A 16,038-nucleotide genomic window follows, 5' to 3' on the forward strand; every position below is an offset into this window, starting at 1 on the left:
GTCTCTCTGTCTCTCTCTCTGTCTCTCTCTGTCTCTCTCTCTCTGTCTCTCTCTGACTTTCTCAGTCACTCTCTTTGTCTCTGTCTCTCTCTCTGTCTCTCTCTGTCTCTCTCTGTCTATCTCTGTCTCTCTCTGTGTCTCTCTCTGTCTTTCTATGTCTCTCTCTGTATGTCTCTGTATGTCTCTCTCTCTGTGTCTCTCTCCCTCTGTCTCTGTCTCTCTCTGTCTCTCTCTTTCTCTCCCTTTCTCTCTCTCTCCCTCTCTGTCTCTCTCTGTGTCTCCCTGTGTCTCTCTCTATCTCTGTCTCTCTCTGTGTCTCTCTCTGTCTCTCTCTGTTTCTCTCTCTTTCTCTCTCTGTCTCTATCTCTGACTCTGTCTCTCTCTCTCTCTCTCTGTCTCTCTCTGTGTCTCTCTGTCTAGCTCTGTCTTTCTCTGTCTCTCTCTGTCTCTCTCCCTTTGTCTCTTCTCTGTCTCTCTCAGTATCTCTCTGTCTCTCTAAGTCTCTCTCACTCTGTCTCTACTCTCTCTCTCTTTGTCTCTGTCTCTTTTTCTTTCTCTCTATCTGTCCTCTGTCTTTCTCTGTCTCTCTCTATCTCTCTCTCTTTATCTCTTTTCTCTGTCTGTCTCTCTCTGTGTCTCTCTCTGTCTCTCTCTGCCTCTCTCTGTCTCTCTCTCTGTCTCGTTCTGTCTCTCTCTGTGTCTCTCTCTGTCTCACTCTCTCTGTTTCTCTCTGTTTCTCTCTGTGACTCTCTCTGTATCTCTCTTTCTATATCTCTGTCTCTCTCTGTCTCTCTTCTCTCTTTGTCTCTCTGTATCTTTATGCTCTCTTTGTGTAACTCTCTGTCTCTCTCTTTTGCTCTCCGTGTCTCTCTCTGTCTCTCTCTGTCTCTTTCTCTGTCTATCTCTCTGTCTCTTTCTGTCTATCTCTGTCTCTCGGTTTCTCTCTTTGTCTCTCTCTGTCTTTCTCTCTGTCTCTCTCTGTGTCTCTCTCTGTCTCTCTATGTCTCTCTCTGTATGTCTCTCTCTGTCTCTCTCTGTCTCTCTCCCTGTCTCTCTCAGTCTCTCTCAATCTGTCTCTGTCTCTCTCACTCTGTCTCTGTCTCTCTCTCTCTTTGTCTCTTTCTCCCTCTCTCTGTCTTTCTCTGTCACTCTCTGACTCTCTCTTAGTCTATTTTCTGTCTCTCTCTGTCTCTCTCTCTGTCTCTCTCTGATTCTTCCAGAGTCTCTCCCTGTCTCTCTCTGTCTCTATCCCTGTCTCTCTCAGTCTCTCTTTGTCTCTCTGTCTCTCTCTGTCTCTATCTCTGTCTCTCTCTCTGTGTCTCTCTCTGTCTCTGTCTGTCTCTCTCTGACTCTCTCTCTGTCTCTCTGTGTCTATCTCTGTCTCTCTCTGTGTCTCTCTCTGTCTCTCTCTGTCTCTCTCTACTCTCCTTGTCTCTCTCTGTATGTCTCTGTCAACTCTGTGTCTCTCTCTGTCTCTCTCTCTGTCTCTCTCTGTCTCTCTGTCTCTCTCAGTGTTTCTCTATGTGTCTTTGTCTCTCTCTGTCTATATATCTGTCTCTCTCTGTGTCTCTCTCTGTCTCTCTCTGTATGTCTCTCTCTGTCTCTCTCTGTCTCTCTCTCTGTCTCTCTCAGTCTCTCTCACTCTGTCTCTGTCTCTCTCTCTGTCTCTCTCTCTGTCTCTCTCACTCTGTCTCTTTCTCTCTCTCTCTCTTTGTCTCTTTCTCTGTCACTCTCTGACTCTCTCTTAGTCTATTTTCTGTCTCTCTCTGTCTCTCTCTCTGTCTCACTCTGTTTCTCCCAGAGTCTCTCCCTGTCTCTCTCTGTCTCTATCCCTGTCTCTCTCATTCTCTCTCTGTCTCTCTCTGTCTCTCTCTGTCTCTATCTCTGTCTCTCTCCCTGTGTCTCTTTCTGGCTCTGTCTGTCTCTCTCTGTCTCTCTCTCTGTCTCTCTCTGTGTCTCTCTCTGTCTCTCTCTGTGTCTCTCTCTGTCTCTCACTGTCTCTCTCTCTGTCTCTGCCTCTCTCTGTGTCTCTCTGTGTCTCTCCATGTCTCTCTCTATGTCTCTCTCTGTCTCTCTCTGTGTTTCTCTGTGTCTCTCTCTGTCTCTCTCTCTGTCTCTCTTTGTCTCTCTCTCTGTCTCTCTCTGTCTCTCTCTGTTTCTCTGTCTGTTTCTGTCTCTCTCTGTCTCTCTCTATATATCTCTCTGTCTCTCACTGTGTCTTTCTTTGTCTCTCTCTGTCTCTCTCTACTCTCTTTGTCTCTCTCTGTATGTCTCTGTCATCTCTGTGTCTCTCTCTGCCTCTCTGTGTTTCTCTGTCTCTCTGTCTCTCTCACTGTCTCTCTGTGTTTCTCTCTGAGTCTTTCTCTGTCTCTCTCTGTCTCTATATCTGTCTCTCTCTGTGTCTCTCTCTGTCTCTCTTTGTCTCTCTCTCTGTCTCTTTCTGTCTTTCTCTGTCTCTTTCTGACTCTCTCTCTTTGTCTCTTTTCTGTATCTCTCTGTCTATCTCTGTCTCTCTCTTTCTCTAAATGTGTCTCCCTCTGTCTCTTTCTGTATGTCTCTCACTGTCCCTCTATCTTTCTCTCATTGTCTCTCTCTTTCTCTCTCTGTGTCTTTCTAGTCTCACTCTGTCTCTTTCTGTCTCCCTCTCTTTCTCTCTCTCTGTCTCTTTCTGTGTCTCTCTCTGTCTCTCTCTGTCTCTGTCTTTGTCTCACTCAGTCTCTCTTTCTGACTCTTTCTCTGTCTCTCTCTGTGTCTCTCTCTGTCTCTCTCTGTCTCTATCTCTGTCTCTCTTTGTCTCTCTCATCTCTCTCTGTCTCTGGACTCTCTCTCTCTGTCTCTCTCTGTCTTTCTATCTATCTCTCTCTGTCTCACTCTGTCTAAATCACTGTCTCATTTCTGTCTCTCTCTCAGTCTCTCTCTGTCTCTCTCTGTCTCTCTCATCTCTCTCTGTCTTTCTCTGTCTCTGTATCTCTCTGGCTCTCTATCTGTCTCTCTCTGTCTCACTCTGTCTCTCTATGTCTCAATCTCTGTCTCTTTTATGTCTCTCTCTCTGTTTTTTTTGTCTCTCTCTGTCTCTCTCTCTGTCTCTCTCTGTCTCTCTCTGTCTCTCTCTACTCTCTGTCAATATCTGTATGTCTCTGTCATCTCTGTGTCTCTCACTGTCTCTCTCTCTGTCTCTCTCTGTCTCTCTGTCTCTCTCAGTGTCTCTCTGTGTTTCTCTCTGTGTCTTTGTCTCTCTCTGTCTATATATCTGTCTCTCTCTGTGTCTCTCTCTGTCTCTCTCTGTATGTCTCTCTCTGTCTCTCTCTCTGTCTCTCTCAGTCTCTCTCACTCTGTCTCTGTCTCTCTCTCTGTCTCTCTCTCTGTCTCTCTCACTCTGTCTCTTTCTCTCTCTCTCTCTTTGTCTCTTTCTCTCTCTCACTGTCTTTCTCTGTCACTCTCTGACTCTCTCTTAGTCTATTTTCTGTCTCTCTCTGTCTCTCTCTCTGTCTCACTCTGTTTCTCCCAGAGTCTCTCCCTGTCTCTCTCTGTCTCTATCCCTGTCTCTCTCATTCTCTCTCTGTCTCTCTATGTCTCTCTCTGTCTCTATCTGTGTCTCTCTCTCTGTGTCTCTTTCTGGCTCTGTCTGTCTCTCTCTGTCTCTCTCTCTGTCTCTCTCTGTGTCTCTCTCTGTCTATCTCTGACTCTCTCTGTGTCTCTCTCTGTCTCTCTATGTCTCTCTCTGTATGTCTCTGTATGTCTCTCTCTCTGTCTCTCTCCCTCTGTCTCTGTCTCTCTCTGTCTCTCTCTCTTTCTCTCCCTTTCTCTCTCTCTCTCCCTCTATGTCTCTCTCTGGGTCTCTCTCTGTCTCTCTCTGTTTCTCTCTCTTTATCTCTCTGTCTCTATCTCTGACTCTGTCTTTCTCTCTCTCTCTGTCTCTCTCTGTATCTCTCTGTCTAGCTCTGTCTTTCTCTGTCTCTCTCTGTCTCTCTTCCTTTGTCTCTTTTCTGTCACTCTCTGTCTCTCTCTGTCTCTCTCAGTATCTCTCTGTCTCTCTAAGTCTCTCTCACTCTGTCTCTTACTCTCTCTCTCTTTGTCTCTGTCTCTTTTTCTTCCTCTCTATCTGTTCTTCTCTGTCTTTCTCTGTCTCTCTCTATCTCTCTCTCTTTGTCTCTTTTCTCTGTCTGTCTCTCTCTGTGTCTCTCTCTGTCTCTCTCTGCCTCTCTCTGTCTCTCTCTCTGTCTCGCTCTGTCTCTCTCTGTGTCTCTCTCTCTCTCAATCTCTCTGTTTCTCTCTGTTTCTCTCTGTGACTCTCTCTGTATCTCTCTTTCTATATCTCTGTCTCTCTCTGTCTCTCTTCTCTCTTTGTCTCTCTGTATCTCTATGCTCTCTTTGTGTAACTCTCTGTCTATCTCTTTTGCTCTCTGTGTCTCTCTCTGTCTCTCTCTGTTTCTCTCTGTCTCTTTCTCTGTCTATCTCTCTGTCTCTTCCTGTCTATCTCTGTATCTCTGTTTCTCTCTTTGTCTTCTCTCTGTCTTTCTCTCTGTCTCTCTCTGTGTCTCTCTCTGTCTCTCTTTGTCTCTCTCTCTGTCTCTCTCTGCCTCTCTCTGTTTCTCTGTCTGTTTCTGTCTCTCTCTGTCTCTCTCTATATATCTCTCTGTCTCTCACTGTGTCTTTCTTTGTCTCTCTCTGTCTCTCTCTGTCTCTCTCTACTCTCTTTGTCTCTCTCTGTATGTCTCTGTCATCTCTGTGTCTCTCTCTGTCTGTCTCTCTGTGTTTCTCTGTCTCTCTGTCTCTCTCACTGTCTCTCTGTGTTTCTCTCTGAGTCTTTCTCTGTCTCTCTCTGTCTCTATATCTGTCACTCTCTGTGTCTCTCTCTGTCTCTCTTTGTCTCTCTCTCTCTGTCTCTTTCTGTCTTTCTCTGTCTCTTTCTGACTCTCTCTCTTTGTCTCTTTTCTGTATCTCTCTGTCTCTCTCTCTGTCTATCTCTGTCTCTCTCTCTCTCTTTCTCTAAATGTGTCTCCCTCTGTCTCTCTCTGTCTCTTTCTGTATGTCTCTCACTGTCTCTCTATCTTTCTCTCTCTGTCTCTCTCTTTCTCTATCTGTGTCTCTCTAGTCTCACTCTGTCTCTTTCTGTCTCCCTCTCTTTCTCTCTCTCTGTCTCTTTCTGTGTCTCTCTCTGTCTCTCTCTGTCTCTCTCTGTCTCTGTCTTTGTCTCACTCAGTCTCTCTTTCTGACTCTTTCTCTGTCTCTCTCTGTGTCTCTCTATGTCTCTCTCTGTCTCTATCTCTGTCTCTCTTTGTCTCTCTCGTCTCTCTCTGTCTCTGGACTCTCTCTTTCTGTCTCTCTCTGTCTCTCTATCTATCTCTCTCTGTCTCACTCTGTCTAAATCACTGTCTCTTTTCTGTCTCTCTCTCTGTCTCTCTCTGTCTCTCTCTGTCTCTCTCATCTCTCTCTGTCTTTCTCTCTCTCTGTATCTCTCTGGCTCTATCTGTCTCTCTCTGTCTCACTCTGTCTCTCTATGTCTCAATCTCTGTCTCTTTTATGTCTCTCTCTCTGTTTTTCTTTGTCTCTCTCTGTCTCTCTCTCTGTCTCTCTCTGTCTCTCTCTGTCTATCTCTGTCTCTCTCTGTGTCTCTCTCTGTCTCTCTATGTCTCTCTCTGTATGTCTCTGTATGTCTCTCTCTCTGTCTCTCTCCCTCTGTCTCTGTCTCTCTCTGTCTCTCTCTCTGTCTCTCCCTTTCTCTCTCTCTGTCCCTCTCTGTCTCTCAGTGTGTCTCCCTGTGTCTCTCTCTATCTCTGTCTCTCTCTGTGTCTCTCTCTATCTCTCTCTGTTTCTCTCTCTTTCTCTCTCTGTCTCTATCTCTGACTCTGTCTCTCTCTCTCTCCTGTCTCTCTCTGTGTCTCTCTGTCTAGCTCTGTCTTTCTCTGTCTTTCTCTGTCTCTCTCCCTTTGTCTCTTTTCTGTCTCTCTCTGTCTCTCTCTGTCTCTCTCAGTATCTCTCTGTCTCTCTAAGTCTCTCTCACTCTGTCTCTGACTCTCTCTCTCTTTGTCTCTGTCTCGTTTTCTTTCTCTCTATCTGTCCTTCTCTGTCTTTCTCTGTCTCTCTCTATCTCTCTCTCTTTGTCTCTTTTCTCTGTCTGTCTCTCTCTGTGTCTCTCTCTGCCTCTCTCTCTGTCTCTCTCTCTGTCTCGCTCTGTCTCTCTCTGTGTCTCTCTCTGTCTCACTCTCTCTGTTTCTTTCTGTTTCTCTCTGTGTCTCTCTCTGTATCTCTCTTTCTATATCTCTGTCTCTCTCTGTCTCTCTTCTCTCTTTGTCTCTCTGTATCTCTATGCTCTCTTTGTGTAACTCTCTGTCTCTCTCTTTTGCTCTCTGTGTCTCTCTCTGTCTCTCTCTGTCTCTCTCTGTCTCTTTCTCTGTCTATCTCTCTGTCTCTTTCTGTCTATCTCTGTCTCTCTGTTTCTCTCTTTGTCTCTCTCTGTCTTTCTCTCTGTCTCTCTCTGTGTCTCTCTCTGTCTCTCTCTGTCTCTCTCACTCTGTCTCTGTCTCTCTCTCTCTTTGTCTCTTTCTCTCTCTCTCTCTGTCATTCCTGTCACTCTCTGACTCTCTCTTAGTCTATTTTCTGTCTCTCTCTGTCTCTCTCTCTGTCTCTCTCTGATTCTCCCAGAGTCTCTCCCTGTCTCTCTCTGTCTCTATCCCTGTCTCTCTCAGTCTCTCTCTGTCTCTCTCTCTGTCTCTCTCTGTCTCTATCTCTGTCTCTCTCTGTGTGTCTCTCTCTGTCTCTGTCTGTCTCTCTATGACTCTCTCTCTGTCTCTCTGTGTCTCTCTCTGTCTCTCTCTGTGTCTCTCTCTGTCTCTCACTGTCTCTCTCTTTCAGTCTCTGTCTCTCTCTGTTTCTCACTGTGTCTCTCCATGTCTCTCTCTGTGTCTCTCTCTGTCTCTCTCTGTGTTTCTCTGTGTCTCTCTCTGTCTCTCTCTCTCTGTCTCTCTCTGTCTCTCTCTGTCTCTCTGTCTGTTTCTGTCTCTCTCTGTCTCTCTCAATATATCTCTCTGTCTCTCTCTCTGTGTCTTTCTTTGTCTCTCTCTGTCTCTCTATGTCTCTCTCTACTCTCTTTGTCTCTCTCTGTATGTCTCAGTCATCTCTGTGTCTCTCTGTGTCTCTCTCTCTGTCTCTCTCTGTCTCTCTGTCTCTCTCAGTGTCTCTCTGTGTTTCTCTCTGTGTCTTTCTCTGTCTCTCTCTGTCTCTATATCTGTCTCTCTCTGTGTCTCTCTCTCTGTCTCTCTCCGTCTCTCTGTCTCTTTCTGTCTCTCTCTCTTTGTCACTTTTCTGTATCTCTCTGTCTCTCTCTCTGTCTATCTCTGTCTCTCTCTCTCTCTTTCTCTCTCTGTGTCTCTCTCTGTCTCTCTCTGTCTCTCTCTGTCTCTCTCATCTCTCTCTGTCTTTCTCTCTCTCTGTATCTCTCTGGCTCTATCTGTCTCTCTCTGTCTCACTCTGTCTCTCTATGTCTCAATCTCTGTCTCTTTTATGTCTCTCTCTCTGTTTTTCTTTGTCTCTCTCTGTCTCTCTCTCTGTCTCTCTCTGTCTCTCTCTGTCTATCTCTGTCTCTCTCTGTGTCTCTCTCTGTCTCTCTATGTCTCTCTCTGTATGTCTCTGTATGTCTCTCTCTCTGTCTCTCTCCCTCTGTCTCTGTCTCTCTCTGTCTCTCTCTCTGTCTCTCCCTTTCTCTCTCTCTGTCCCTCTCTGTCTCTCAGTGTGTCTCCCTGTGTCTCTCTCTATCTCTGTCTCTCTCTGTGTCTCTCTCTATCTCTCTCTGTTTCTCTCTCTTTCTCTTTCTGTCTCTATCTCTGACTCTGTCTCTCTCTGTCTCTCTCTGTGTCTCTCTGTCTAGCTCTGTCTTTCTCTGTCTCTCTCTGTCTCTCTCCCTTTGTCTCTTTTCTGTCTCTCTCTGTCTCTCTCTGTCTCTCTCAGTATCTCTCTGTCTCTCTAAGTCTCTCTCACTCTGTCTCTGACTCTCTCTCTCTTTGTCTCTGTCTCTTTTTCTTTCTCTCTATCTGTCCTTCTCTGTCTTTCTCTGTCTCTCTCTATCTCTCTCTCTTTGTCTCTTTTCTCTCTCTGTCTCTCTCTGTGTCTCTCTCTGTCTCTGCCTCTCTCTGTCTCTCTCTCTGTCTCGCTCTGTCTCTCTCTGTGTCTCTCTCTGTCTCACTCTCTCTGTTTCTTTCTGTTTCTCTCTGTGTCTCTCTCTGTATCTCTCTTTCTATATCTCTGTCTCTCTCTGTCTCTCTTCTCTCTTTGTCTCTCTGTATCTCTATGCTCTCTTTGTGTAACTCTCTGTCTCTCTCTTTTGCTCTCTGTGTCTCTCTCTGTCTCTCTCTGTCTCTCTCTGTCTCTTTCTCTGTCTATCTCTCTGTCTCTTTCTGTCTATCTCTGTCTCTCTGTTTCTCTCTTTGTCTCTCTCTGTCTTTCTCTCTGTCTCTCTCTGTGTCTCTCTCTGTCTCTCTCTGTCTCTCTCACTCTGTCTCTGTCTCTCTCTCTCTTTGTCTCTTTCTCTCTCTCTCTCTGTCATTCCTGTCACTCTCTGACTCTCTCTTAGTCTATTTTCTGTCTCTCTCTGTCTCTCTCTCTGTCTCTCTCTGATTCTCCCAGAGTCTCTCCCTGTCTCTCTCTGTCTCTATCCCTGTCTCTCTCAGTCTCTCTCTGTCTCTCTCTCTGTCTCTCTCTGTCTCTATCTCTGTCTCTCTCTGTGTGTCTCTCTCTGTCTCTGTCTGTCTCTCTCTGACTCTCTCTCTGTCTCTCTGTGTCTCTCTCTGTCTCTCTCTGTGTCTCTCTCTGTCTCTCACTGTCTCTCTCTTTCAGTCTCTGTCTCTCTCTGTTTCTCACTGTGTCTCTCCATGTCTCTCTCTGTGTCTCTCTCTGTCTCTCTCTGTGTTTCTCTGTGTCTCTCTCTGTCTCTCTCTCTCTGTCTCTCTCTGTCTCTCTCTGTCTCTCTGTCTGTTTCTGTCTCTCTCTGTCTCTCTCAATATATCTCTCTGTCTCTCTCTCTGTGTCTTTCTTTGTCTCTCTCTGTCTCTCTATGTCTCTCTCTACTCTCTTTGTCTCTCTCTGTATGTCTCAGTCATCTCTGTGTCTCTCTGTGTCTCTCTCTCTGTCTCTCTCTGTCTCTCTGTCTCTCTCAGTGTCTCTCTGTGTTTCTCTCTGTGTCTTTCTCTGTCTCTCTCTGTCTCTATATCTGTCTCTCTCTGTGTCTCTCTCTCTGTCTCTCTCCGTCTCTCTGTCTCTTTCTGTCTCTCTCTCTTTGTCACTTTTCTGTATCTCTCTGTCTCTCTCTCTGTCTATCTCTGTCTCTCTCTCTCTCTTTCTCTCTCTGTGTCTCTCTCTGTCTCTCTCTGTCTCTTTCTGTATGTCTCTCTCTGTCTCTCTATCTTTCTCTCTCTGTCTCTCTCTGTGTATCTCTCTGTCTCTATCTCTGATTCTCTCTGTCTCTCTATATGTCTCTCTCTGTCTCTCTCTGTCTCTCTCTTCTCTCTTTGTCTCTTTCTCTGTATACTCTGTCTCTCTGTGTGTCTCTTTCTGTCTCTCTCTCTCTGTCTCTCTCTGTCTCTCTTATTCACTCTCTTTGACTCTGTCTCTATCTCTGTCTCTCTCTGTGTCTCTCTGTCTCTCTCTCTGTGTCTCTCTCTGTCTCTCTCATTCACTCTCTTTGTCTCTGTCTCTATCTCTGTCTCTCTCTGTGTCTCTCTCTTTGTCTCTCTCTGTCTTTCTCTCTGTCTCTCTCTGTGTCTCTCTCTGTCTCTGTATGTCTCTCTCTGTATGTCACTCTCTGTCTCTTTCTGTGTCTCTCTCTGTCTCTCTCTGTCTCTGTCTCTCTCAGTCTCTCTCTCTGTCTCTTTCTCTGTCTCTCTCTGTGTCTCTCTCTGTCTCTCTCTGTCTATCTCTGTTTCTTTCTTTGTCTCTCTCTGTCTCTCTCTCTGTCTCTCTCTGTCTCTCTCTGTCTCACTCTGTCTCTCTCATCTCTCTGTCTCTCTCTCTGTCTCTCTCTGTGTCTCTCTCTGTCTCTCTATCTGTCTGTCTCTGTCTCTCTCTGTCTGTCTCTGTCTCTCTCTCTGTCTATTTTCTGTCTCTCTCTGTCACTTTCTCTGTCTCTCTCTTTGTCTCTCTCTTTCTCTGTCTGTCTCTCTCGATCTCTCTGTCTTTCTTTGTCTCTCTCTGTCTCTCCCTGTCTTTCTCTGTCTCTCTCTCTGTCTCTCTCTGTCTCTCTTTGTCTCGCTCTGTTTCTCTCTGTCTCTCTGTGTTCTTTGTGTCTCTCTCTCTCTGTCTCTCTCTGTCTCACTCTCTTCTCTCTCTGTCTCTCTCTCTGTCTCTCTCTGACTTTCTCAGTCACTCTCTTTGTCTCTGTCTCTCTCTCTGTCCCTCTCTGTCTCTCTCTGTCTATCTCTGTCTCTCTCTGTGTCTCTCTCTGTCTCTCTATGTCTCTCTCTGTATGTCTCTGTATGTCTCTCTCTCTGTCTCTCTCCCTCTGTCTCTGTCTCTCTCTGTCTCTCTCTCTTTCTCTCCCTTTCTCTCTCTCTCTCCCTCTCTGTTTCTCTCTGTGTCTCCCTGTGTCTCTCTCTATCTCTGTCTCTCTCTGTGTCTCTCTCTGTCTCTCTCTGTTTCTCTCTCTTTCTCTCTCTGTCTCTATCTCTGACTCTGTCTCTCTCTCTCTCTGTCTCTCTCTGTGTCTCTCTGTCTAGCTCTGTCTTTCTCTGTCTCTCTCCCTTTGTCTCTCTTCTGTCTCTCTCTGTCTCTCTCAGTATCTCTCTGTCTCTCTAAGTCTCTCTCACTCTGTCTCTGACTCTCTCTCTTTGTCTCTGTCTCTTTTTCTTTCTCTCTATCTGTCCTTCTCTGTCTTTCTCTGTCTCTCTCTATCTCTCTCTCTTTGTCTCTTTTCTCTGTCTGTCTCTCTCTGTGTCTCTCTCTGTGTCTCTTTCTGCCTCTCTCTCTGTCTCTCTCTCTGTCTGGCTCTGTCTCTCTCTGTGTCTCTCTCTGTCTCACTCTCTCTGTTTCTTTCTGTTTCTCTCTGTGTCTCTCTCTGTATCTCTCTTTCTATATCTCTGTCTCTCTCTGTCTCTCTTCTCTCTTTGTCTCTCTGTATCTCTATGCTCTCTTTGTGTAACTATCTGTCTCTCTCTTTTGCTCTCTGTGTCTCTCTCTGTCTCTCTCTGTCTCTCTCTGTCTCTTTCTCTGTCTATCTCTCTGTCTCTTTCTGTCTATCTCTGTCTCTCTGTTTCTCTCTTTGTCTCTCTCTGTCTTTCTCTCTGTCTCTCTCTGTGTCTCTCTCTGTCTCTCTATGTCTCTCTCTGTATGTCTCTCTCTGTCTCTCTCTATCTCTCTCTGTCTCTCTCACTCTGTCTCTGTCTCTCTCTCTCTTTGTCTCTTTCTCTCTCTCTCTGTCTTTCCTGTCACTCTCTGACTCTCTCTTAGTCTATTTTCTGTCTCTCTCTGTCTCTCTCTCTGTCTCTCTCTGATTCTCCCAGAGTCTCTCCCTGTCTCTCTCTGTCTCTATCCCTGTCTCTCTCAGTCTCTCTCTGTCTCTCTCTCTGTCTCTCTCTGTCTCTATCTCTGTCTCTCTCTCTGTGTCTCTCTCTGTCTCTGTCTGTCTCTCTCTTACTCTCTCTCTGTCTCTCTGTGTCTCTCTCTGTCTCTCTCTGTGTCTCTCTCTGTCTCTCACTGTCTCTCTCTTTCAGTCTCTGTCTCTCTCTGTTTCTCACTGTGTCTCTCCATGTCTCTCTCTGTGTCTCTCTCTGTCTCTCTCTGTGTTTCTCTGTGTCTCTCTCTGTCTCTCTCTCTCTGTCTCTTTCTGTCTCTCTCTGTCTCTCTGTCTGTTTCTGTCTCTCTCTGTCTCTCTCAATATATCTCTCTGTCTCTCTCTGTGTGTCTTTCTTTGTCTCTCTCTGTCTCTCTATGTCTCTCTCTACTCTCTTTGTCTCTCTCTGTATGTCTCTGTCATCTCTGTGTCTCTCTCTGTCTCTCTCTCTGTCTCTCTCTGTCTCTCTGTCTCTCTCACTGTCTCTCTGTGTTTCTCTCTGTGTTTTTCTCTGTCTCTCTCTGTCTCTATATCTGTCTCTCTCTGTGTCTCTCTCTGTCTCTCTATGTCTCTCTCTCTGTCTCTTTCTGTCTTTCTCTGTCTCTTTCTGTCTCTCTCTTTGTGTCTTTTCTGTATCTCTCTGTCTCTGTCTCTCTCTGTCTCTCCCTCACTTTCTCTCTGTGTCTCTCTGTGTCTCTCTCTGTCTCTTTCTGTATGTCTCTCTCTGTCTCTCTATCTTTCTCTCTCTGTCTCTCTCTTTCTCTCTCTGTGTCTCCCTCGTCTCGCTCTGTCTCTTTCTGTCTCCCTCCCTTTCTCTCTCTCTGTCTCTTTCTGTGTCTCTCTCTGTCTCTCTCTGTCTTCTCTGTCTCTGTCTTTGTCTCTCTCAGTCTCTCTCTCTGACTCTTTCTCTGTCTCTCTCTGTGTCTCTCTCTGTCTCTCTCTGTCTCTATCTCTGTCTCTCTCTGTCTCTCTCGTCTCTCTCTGTCTCTGGACTCTCTCTCTCTCTGTCTCTCTCTGTCTCTCTATCTATCTCTCTCTGTCTCACTCTGTCTAAATCACTGTCTCTTTTCTGTCTCTCTCTCTGTCTCTCTCTGTCTCTCTCATCTCTCTCTGTCTTTCTCTCTCTCTGTATCTCTCTGGCTCTCTATCTGTCTCTCTCTGTCTCACTCTGTCTCTCTATGTCTCAATCTCTGTCTCTTTTCTGTCTCTCTCTCTCTCTGTTTTTCTTTGTCTCTCTCTGTCTCTCTCTCTGTCTCTCTCTGTGTCTCTCTCTGTCTCTCTATGTCTCTGTCTGTATGTCTCTGTCTGTCTCTCTCTCTGTCTCTGTCAGTCTCTCTCACACTGTCTGTCTCTCTCTGTCTCTCTCTCTGTCTCGCTCTCTTTCTCTATATGTGTCTCTCTCTGTCTATCTCTGTCTCTCTGTCTCTCTCTCTGTCTCTCTCTCTCTCTCTGTCTCTCTCTCTGTTTCTCTCTTTGTCTCTCTCTGTCTCTCTCTCTCTGTCTCTCTCTGATTCTCCCAGAGTCTCTCCCTGTCTCTCTATGTCTCTATACCTGTCTCTCTCAGTCTCTCTCTGTCTCTCTCTGTCTCTCTCTGTCTCTATCTCTGTCTCTCTCTGTGTCTCTCTCTGTCTCTCACTGTCTCTCTCTGTCAGTCTCTGCCTCTCTCTGTGTCTCTCTGTGTCTCTCCATGTCTCTCTCTGTGTCTCTCTCTGTCTCTCTCTGTGTTTCTCTTTGTCTCCTTCTGTCTCTCTCTCTCTTTCTCTCTCTTCTCTCTCTGTCTCTCTGTCTGTTTCTGTCTCTCTCTGTCTCTTTCTATATATCTCTCTGTCTCTCTCTGTGTCTTTCTTTGTCTCTCTCTGTCTCTCTCTGTCTCTCTCTACTCTCTTTGTCTCTCTCTGTATGTCTCTGTCATCTCTGTGTCTCTCTCTGTCTCTCTCTCTGTCTCTCTCTGTCTCTCTGTCTTTCTCAGTGTCTCTATGTGTTTCTCTCTATGTCTTTCTCTGTCTCTCTCTGTCTCTATATCTGTCTCTCTCTGTGTCTCTCTCTGTCTCTCTATGTATGTCTCTCTCTGTCTCTCTCTCTGTCTCTCTCAGTCTCTCTCACTCTGTCTCTGTCTCTCTCTCTGTCTCTCTCACTCTGTCTCTTTCTCTTTCTCTCTTTGTCTCTTTCTCTCTCTCTCTCTGTCTTTTTCTGTCACTCTCTGACTCTCTCTTAGTCTATTTTCTGTCTCTCTCTGTCGCTCTCTCTGTCTCACTCTGTTTCTCCCAGAGTCTCTCCCTGTCTCTCTCTGTCTCTATCCCTGTCTCTCTCATTCTCTCTTTGTCTCTCTCTGTCTCTCTCTGTCTCTATCTCTGTCTCACTCTCTGTGTCTCTTTCTGTCTCTGTCTGTCTCTCTCTGTCTCTCTCTCTGTCTCTCTCTGTGTCTCTCTCTGTCTCTCTCTGTGTCTCTCTCTGTCTCTCACTGTCTCTCTCTGTCTGTCTCTGCCTCTCTCTGTGTCTCTCTGTGTCTCTCCATGTCTCTCTCTGTGTCTCCCTCTGTCTCTCTCTGTGTCTCTCTCTGTCTCTCTCTCTGTCTCTCTCTGTCTCTCTCTCTCTGTCTCTCTCTGTTTCTCTGTCTGTTTCTGTCTCTCTCTGTCTCTCTCTATATATCTCTCTGTCTCTCTCTGTGTCTTTCTTTGTCTCTCTCTTTCTCTCTGTCTCTCTCTACTCTCTTTGTCTCTCTCTGTATGTCTCTTTCATCTCTGTGTCTCTCTCTGTCTCTCTCTCTGTCTCTCTCTGTCTCTCTGTCTCTCTCAATGTCTCTCTGTGTTTCTCTCTGTGTCTTTCTCTGTCTCTCTCTGTCTCTATAACTGTCTCTCTCTGTGTCTCTCTCTGTCATCTCTGTGTCTCTCTCTGTCTCTCTCTCTGTCTCTCTGTCTCTCTCAGTGTCTCTCTGTGTTTCTCTCTGTGTCTCTCTCAGTCTCTCTCACTCTGTCTTTGTCTCTCTCTCTGTCTCTCTCTCTGTCTCTCTCACTCTGTCTCTTTTTCTCTCTCTCTCTTTGTCTCTTTCTCTCTCTCTCTGTCTTTCTCTGTCACTCTCTGACTCTCTCTTAGTCTATTTTCTGTCTCTCTCTGTCTCTCTCTCTGTCTCACTCTGTTTCTCCCAGAGTCTCTCCCTGTCTCTCTCTGTCTCTATCCCTGTCTCTCTCATTCTCTCTTTGTCTCTCTTTGTCTCTCTCTGTCTCTATCTCTGTCTCTCTCTCTGTGTCTCTTTCTGTCTCTGTCTGTCTCTTTCTGTCTCTCTCTCTGTCTCTCTCTGTGTCTCTCTCTGTCTCTCTCTGTGTCTCTCTCTGTCTCTCACTGTCTCTCTCTGTCGGTCTCTGCCTCTCTCTGTGTCTCTCTGTGTCTCTCCATGTCTCTCTCTCTGTCTATCTCTGTCTCTCTCTCTTTCTCTATCTGTGTCTCTCTGTGTCTCCCTCTGTCTCTTTCTGTATGTCTCTCTCTGTCTCTCTATCTTTCTCTCTCTGTCTCTCTCTTTCTCTCTCTGTGTCTCTCTCGTCTCGCTCTGTCTCTTTCTGTCTTCCTCTCTTTCTCTCTCTCTGTCTCTTTCTGTGTCTCTCTCTGTCTCTCTCTGTCTCTCTCTGTCTCTGTCTTTGTCTCTCTCAGTCTCTCTCTCTGACTCTTTCTCTGTCTCTCTCTGTGTCTCTCTCTGTCTCTCTCTGTCTCTATCTCTATCTCTCTCTGTCTCTCGTCTCTCTCTGTCTCTGGACTCTCTCTCTCTCTCTGTATCTCTCTGTCTCTCTATCTATCTCTCTCTGTCTCACTCTGTCTAAATCACTGTCTTTTTTCTGTCTCTCTCTCTGTCTCTCTCTGTCTCTCTCATCTCTCTCCGTCTTTATCTCTCTCTGTATCTCTCTGGCTCTCTATCTGTCTCTCTCTGTCTCACTCTGTCTCTCTATGTCTCAATCTCTGTCTCTTTTCTGTCTCTCTCTCTGTTTTTCTTTGTCTCTCTCTGTCTCTCTCTCTGTCTCTGTCTGTGTCTCTCTCTGTCTCTATATGTCTCTCTCTGTATGTCTCTCTCTGTCTCTCTCTGTCTCTCTCTGTCTCTCTCTGTCTCTCTCACACTGTCTCTGTCTCTCTCTGTCTCTCTCTCTGTCTCGATCTCTTTCTCTCTATGTGTCTATCTCTGTCTATCTCTGTCTCTCTGTCTCTCTCTCTGTCTCTCTCTGTCTCTCTCTCTGTTTCTCTCTTTGTCTCTCTCTGTCTCTCTCTCTCTGTCTCTCTCTGATTCTCCCAGAGTCTCTCCCTGTCTCTCTATGTCTCTATACCTGTCTCTCTCAGTCTCTCTCTGTCTCTCTCTCTGTCTCTCTCTGTCTCTATCTCTGTCTCTCTCTCTGTGTCTCTCTCTGTCTCTGTCTGTCTCTCTCTGTCTCTCTCTCTGTCTCTCTCTGTGTCTCTCTCTGTCTCTCTCTGTGTCTCTCTCTGTCTCTCACTGTCTCTCTCTGTCAGTCTCTGTCTCT

This window comes from Mus caroli, unplaced genomic scaffold, assembly GCF_978045245.1.
Source record: "Mus caroli unplaced genomic scaffold, Mus_caroli_1 scaffold_21, whole genome shotgun sequence".
Lineage (NCBI taxonomy): Eukaryota > Metazoa > Chordata > Mammalia > Rodentia > Muridae > Mus > Mus caroli.